The following is a 6000-nucleotide window of genomic DNA, read 5'->3' as shown; positions in this document are numbered from 1 at the left end:
TTTTATCATATTTTGGACGACATAGTAACCTATGACTTTTTTTTATCATATTTTGGACGACATAGTAACCTATGACTTTTTTATCATATTTTGGACGACATACTAACCTATGACTTTTTTTTATCATATTTCAGACGACATAGTAACCTATGACTTTTTAATCATATTTCAGACGACATAGTAACCTATGACTTTTTAATCATATTTCAGACAACATACTAACCTATGACTTTTTTTTATCATATTTTGGACGACATACTAACCTATGACTTTTTTTTATCATATTTTGGACGACATAGTAACCTATGACTTTTTTATCATATTTCGGACGACATACTAACCTGTGATTTTTTTAAGCGATTTTGGACGACATACTAACCTATGACTTTTTTATCATATATCGGACGACATAGTAACCTATGACTTTTTTATCATATTTTGGACGACATACTAACCTATGACTTTTTTATCATATATCGGCATCATACTAACCTATGACTTTTTTTTAATCATATTTTGGACGACATAGTAACCTATGACTTTTTTTTATCATATTTTGGACGACATACTAACTTATTATTTTTTTATCATATTTTGGACGACATAGTAACCTTTGACTTTTTTAAGCGATTTTGGACGTTATACTAACCTATGACTATTTTATCATATTTTGGACGACATACTAACCTATGACTTTTTTTTATCATATTTTGGACGACATACTAACTTATTATTTTTTTATCATATTTTGGACGACATAGTAACCTATGACTTTTTTTAATCATATTTTGGACGACATAGTAACCTATGACTTTTTTTTATCATATTTCAGACGACATACTAACCTATGATTTTTTTAAGCGATTTTGGACGACATACTAACCTATGACTTTTTTTATCATATTTTGGATGACATACTAACCTATGACTTTTTTATCATATTTTGGACGACATATGACTTTTTTATCATATATCGGACGACATAGTAACCTATGACTTTTTTATCATATTTTGGACGACATACTAACCTATGACTTTTTTATCATATTTTGGACGACATAGTAACCTATGATTTTTTTTTATCATATTTCAGACGACATAGTAACCTATGACTTTTTTTTTAATCATATTTTGGACGACATAGTAACCTATGACTTTTTTTTAATCATATTTCAGACGACATAGTAACCTATGACCCTTTTATCATATTTTGGACGACATAGTAACCTATGACTTTTTTAAGCGATTTTGGACGTTATACTAACCTATGACTTTTTTATCATATTTTGGACGACATACTAACCTATGACTTTTTTTTATCAGATTTCAGACGACATAGTAACCTATGACTTTTTAATCATATTTCAGACGACATACTAACCTATGACTTTTTTTTTATCATATTTTGGACGTCATACTAACTTATTATTTTTTTATCATATTTCAGATAACATACTAACCTATGACTTTTTTTTTTTTATCATATTTTGGACGACATACTAACCCATGACTTTTTTTGATCATATTTTGGACGACATAGTAACCTATGACTTTTTTTTATCATATTTTGGACAACATACTAACCTATGACTTTTTTTTTTATCATACTATGGACGACATAGTAACCTATGACTTTTTTTTTATCATATTATGGACGACATAGTAACCTATGACTTTTTTTTAATCATATTTTGGAAGACATAGTAACCTATGACTTTTTTTGTCATATTATGGACGACATACTAACCTATGACTTTTTAATCATAATTTGGACGCCATACTAACCTACTACTCTTTTTATCATATTTTGGACGACATACTAAGTAACATATGACTTTTTTTTATCATATTTTGGACAACATACTAACCTATGACTTTTTTTGTCATATTATGGACGACATAGTAACCTATGACTTTTTTTTATCATATTTTGGACGACATAGTAACCTATGACTTTTTTATCATATTTCAGACGACATACTAACCCATGACTTTTTTTTATCATATTTTGGACAACATAGTAACCTATGACTTTTTTTTTATCATATTTTGGACGACATAGTAACCTATGACTTTTTTTTATCATATTTCAGACGACATAGTAACCTATGACTTTTTTTTAAATCATATTTTGGACGACATAGTAACCTATGAATTTTTTTTTATCATATTTTGGACGACATAGTAACCTATGACTTTTTAATCATAATTTGGACGACAAAGTAACCTATGACTTTTTTTAAAATCATATTTCAGACGACATAGTAACCTATGACCCTTTTATCATATTTTGGACGATATATTAACCTATGACCCTTTTATCATATTTTGGACGACATACTAACCTATGACTTTTTTTTATCATATTTCAGACGACATAGTAACCTATGACTTTTTAATCATATTTCAGACGACATACTAACCTATGACTTTTTTTTATCATATTCTGGACGACATACTAACCTATGACTTTTTTTTATCATATTTTGGACGACATAGTAACCTATGACTTTTTTTTATCATATTTTGGAAAACATAGTAACCTATGACTTTTTTTTATCATATTTTGGACGTCATACTAACTTATTATTTTTTTATCATATTTCAGATAACATACTAACCTATGACTTTTTTTTTTTTTTATCATATTTTGGACGACATACTAACCCATGACTTTTTTTTATCATATTTTGGACGACATTGTAACCTATGACTTTTTTTTATCATATTTTGGACAACATACTAACCTATGACTTTTTTTTTATCATATTATGGACGACATAGTAACCTATGACTTTTTTTAATCATATTATGGACGACATAGTAACCTATGACTTTTTTTAAATCATATTTTGGACGACATAGTAACCTATGACTTTTTTTTTATCATATTTTGGACGACATAGTAACCTACTACTCTTTTTATCATATTTTGGACGACATACTAACTAACATATGACTTTTTTTTTATCATATTTTGGACGACATACTAACCTATGACTTTTTTTGTCATATTATGGACGACATAGTAACCTATGACTTTTTTTATCATATTTTGGACGACATAGTAACCTATGACTTTTTTATCATATTTCAGACGACATACTAACCCATGACTTTTTTTTATCATATTTTGGACAACATAGTAACCTATGACTTTTTTTTATCATATTTTGGACGACATAGTAACCTATGACTTTTTTTTATCATATTTCAGACGACATAGTAACCTATGACTTTTTTTTAAATCATATTTTGGACGACATAGTAACCTATGACTTTTTTTTTATCATATTTTGGACGACATAGTAACCTATGACTTTTTAATCATAATTTGGACGACATAGTAACCTATGACTTTTTTTAAAATCATATTTCAGACGACATAGTAACCTATGACTTTTTAATCATAATTTGGACGACATAGTAACCTATGACTTTTTTTAAAATCATATTTCAGACGACATAGTAACCTATGACCCTTTTATCATATTTTGGACGATATACTAACCTATGACCCTTTTATCATATTTTGGACGACATACTAACCTATGACTTTTTTTAATCATATTTCAGACGACATAGTAACCTATGACTTTTTAATCATATTTCAGACGACATACTAACCTATGACTTTTTTTTATCATATTCTGGACGACATACTAACCTATGACTTTTTTTTATCATATTTTGGACGACATAGTAACCTATGACTTTTTTTTAATCATATTTTGGACGACATAGTAACCTATGACTTTTTAATCATAATTTGGACGCCATACTAAACTGCTACTCTTTTTATCATATTTTGGACGACATAGTAACCTATGACTTTTTTTTATCATATTTCAGACGACATAGTAACCTATGACTTCTTTTTATTATCATATTTTGGACGACATAGTAACCTATGACTTTTTTTTTATCATATTTTGGACGACATAGTAACCTATGACTTTTTAATCATAATTTGGACGCCATACTAACCTACTACTCTTTTTATCATATTTTGGACGACATGCTAACCTATGACTTTTTTTTATCATATTATGGACGACATAGTAACCTATGACTTTTTTTATCATATTTTGGACGACATAGTAACCTATGACTTTTTAATCATAATAGAAGAGTAGAACTAACTTGGGGACAGAAACATTTTGAAGTCAGAAAAGTCTTTTTACATACCTGCGTCAAATGCACACACGAAATTGTACATACACATTGTTGTCTCGTGAAGAGCAGGCCACAGTTTTACCATCTGCCAGCATCAAATATGACGACAAGGCCTGAAAAACACACGTCGTCCAGAGTTAAAGTCAAGGAGGAGCAGAAGGAGAGATGGTGAACAGGTAAGTAAAGTGAAAGGGTATACCATGCATCTCTGGAACTCCTTCAGCTCTTTGGAAAACGTTTTCAGTGATGAGCCTGGAATGAAGAGTCAAACAGTCAAATGACACAGAGGAATAATGGAGAAGTAAGACATGGAAAATGGCTTAATTCTTCTAATCTATGTGAACATTTCTTTACAAAATCACTGTCTTTGTTCTGCACCTCTACAAAAATGCAATAGGCCATCACAGCCCTGCACGTTTACCAGAACATGTGGAACAATGGAGGATGTTTTCAATTAGCAATGACAAAACTGTGGACGTCCTCAAAAATACATTTCAGTATGTTACTATTTTCAAAAAACAATGCAGATGAGAAGCTGGTGCAGCTGCATGACGCCTATTTGCCTTGCATTAACTTCCTCATATAGACCTTGATAAAAGAACAAATCTCGCACATTTAGGGGATAGTATATTTTGGTGTCTGCAATTTGGGGCCGCTTAAATTAATTTAAGGGGGTCGTCGGGCCTTGGTGGAGGTATGCGCAACACTGAGTGCCATTCTAGTTGTTACTGCAGCCAACTACATGCCTCTTTACTCACTCTTTGTGGATCTTGTGGCTGGAGACCTGGGTTTGTCCAGGCCATCTTCCTGCTCTCCTCGGTCAGGACCTCAAAGGATGAGTCCTTGCTCTGAGAGGCTGGGAAACAACACAGGAGTCACTGCTGGAGGAACATGTGGATATCCATGTAGGAAATTTCCAGCATTAATCATAATCAACTTGTGAATAGAGATGTACACTTATGTAACTCACATGGAGACAGTTCACTGACTGGTGAGTTGATGGAGCTCAGAGTGATGTTCTGAAACCGTGGCGTCATCCTCTGAGGGTGAGGGCTGCGTGGGCGTCTGACCGACTAAGCTTCCATTCTGCCTTCTGCCCAAACCCACGCTTGTTTTCCAGAAAGCTGCAGTCCTCCCTGCGAAACTCAGCTGCACATCAGAGAAAAATACACGTAATGACATAATGAAAATCAAGTGAAAAGGTTTAAAACATAAACAGCGTGTGGAAAAATGACCTTTAACATAAACATGTTTTTCGTACAGTACGAAACACAATAAGAACACTGACTCGTTTCCAAGCATTTGTTTTAGTCAGTACTCAACATTTTGCTGTTTCAAGATTGAGGACAGAAATATAACAAAGAATATAAAGGAGACACACAGTTGATGTGCACTTGAACTTTATGGGCCAGTTATTATACTTTAAATCCACTGGAGAGCAGTGTTGAGCTAATGGTGCTGCTTATTGATGGTAAGAAAGGAAGTTGTTGTACATGAATTACAATCAAGTGCTTGGATATGTTCACTTTGTGTGTTCCCTAATATAAAGTGTTACTGAAAACTAATATCTCAGGATGAATGAGGTACCATACATCTAGAAGAGGACAAGATTCAAGACCGAAATAATGGTTAAAAAAAAATTCATGATAGAAATATTAGTGACAGTGACTAAACAATACGTCTGTTAACTGATTCACAACTTTTTTCTCCTGTGCTAAAACCTCAGAAATGTCCGTCTTAGGACAAGTGACACATTCTGAAAGCTTCTGTGACTTCTGCCTCCTGCAGAAAACTCACTCTTCAATTCATACCTTTATCTTGTTA

The 6000-nt window shown here is 31.9% G+C and overlaps 1 long non-coding RNA gene across 1 annotated transcript; it reads right to left on the bottom strand.

Annotated features, from left to right (window-relative positions):
- Nucleotides 1-658: 658 nt before the first annotated feature.
- On the bottom strand, nucleotides 659-3831 carry LOC138405305 (uncharacterized). The gene is made up of 2 exons (XR_011239022.1): nucleotides 2190-3831; nucleotides 659-2148 (listed from the first exon to the last, which is right to left on the bottom strand). It is a non-coding gene; the product is annotated as an uncharacterized lncRNA (long non-coding RNA).
- Nucleotides 3832-6000: the final 2169 nt, after the last annotated feature.

This window comes from Paralichthys olivaceus, chromosome 17, assembly GCF_024713975.1.
Source record: "Paralichthys olivaceus isolate ysfri-2021 chromosome 17, ASM2471397v2, whole genome shotgun sequence".
NCBI lineage: Eukaryota > Metazoa > Chordata > Actinopteri > Pleuronectiformes > Paralichthyidae > Paralichthys > Paralichthys olivaceus.
The sequence above is the reverse complement of the archived record's forward strand: the minus strand, read 5'-3'. Positions and strand labels throughout refer to the sequence as shown.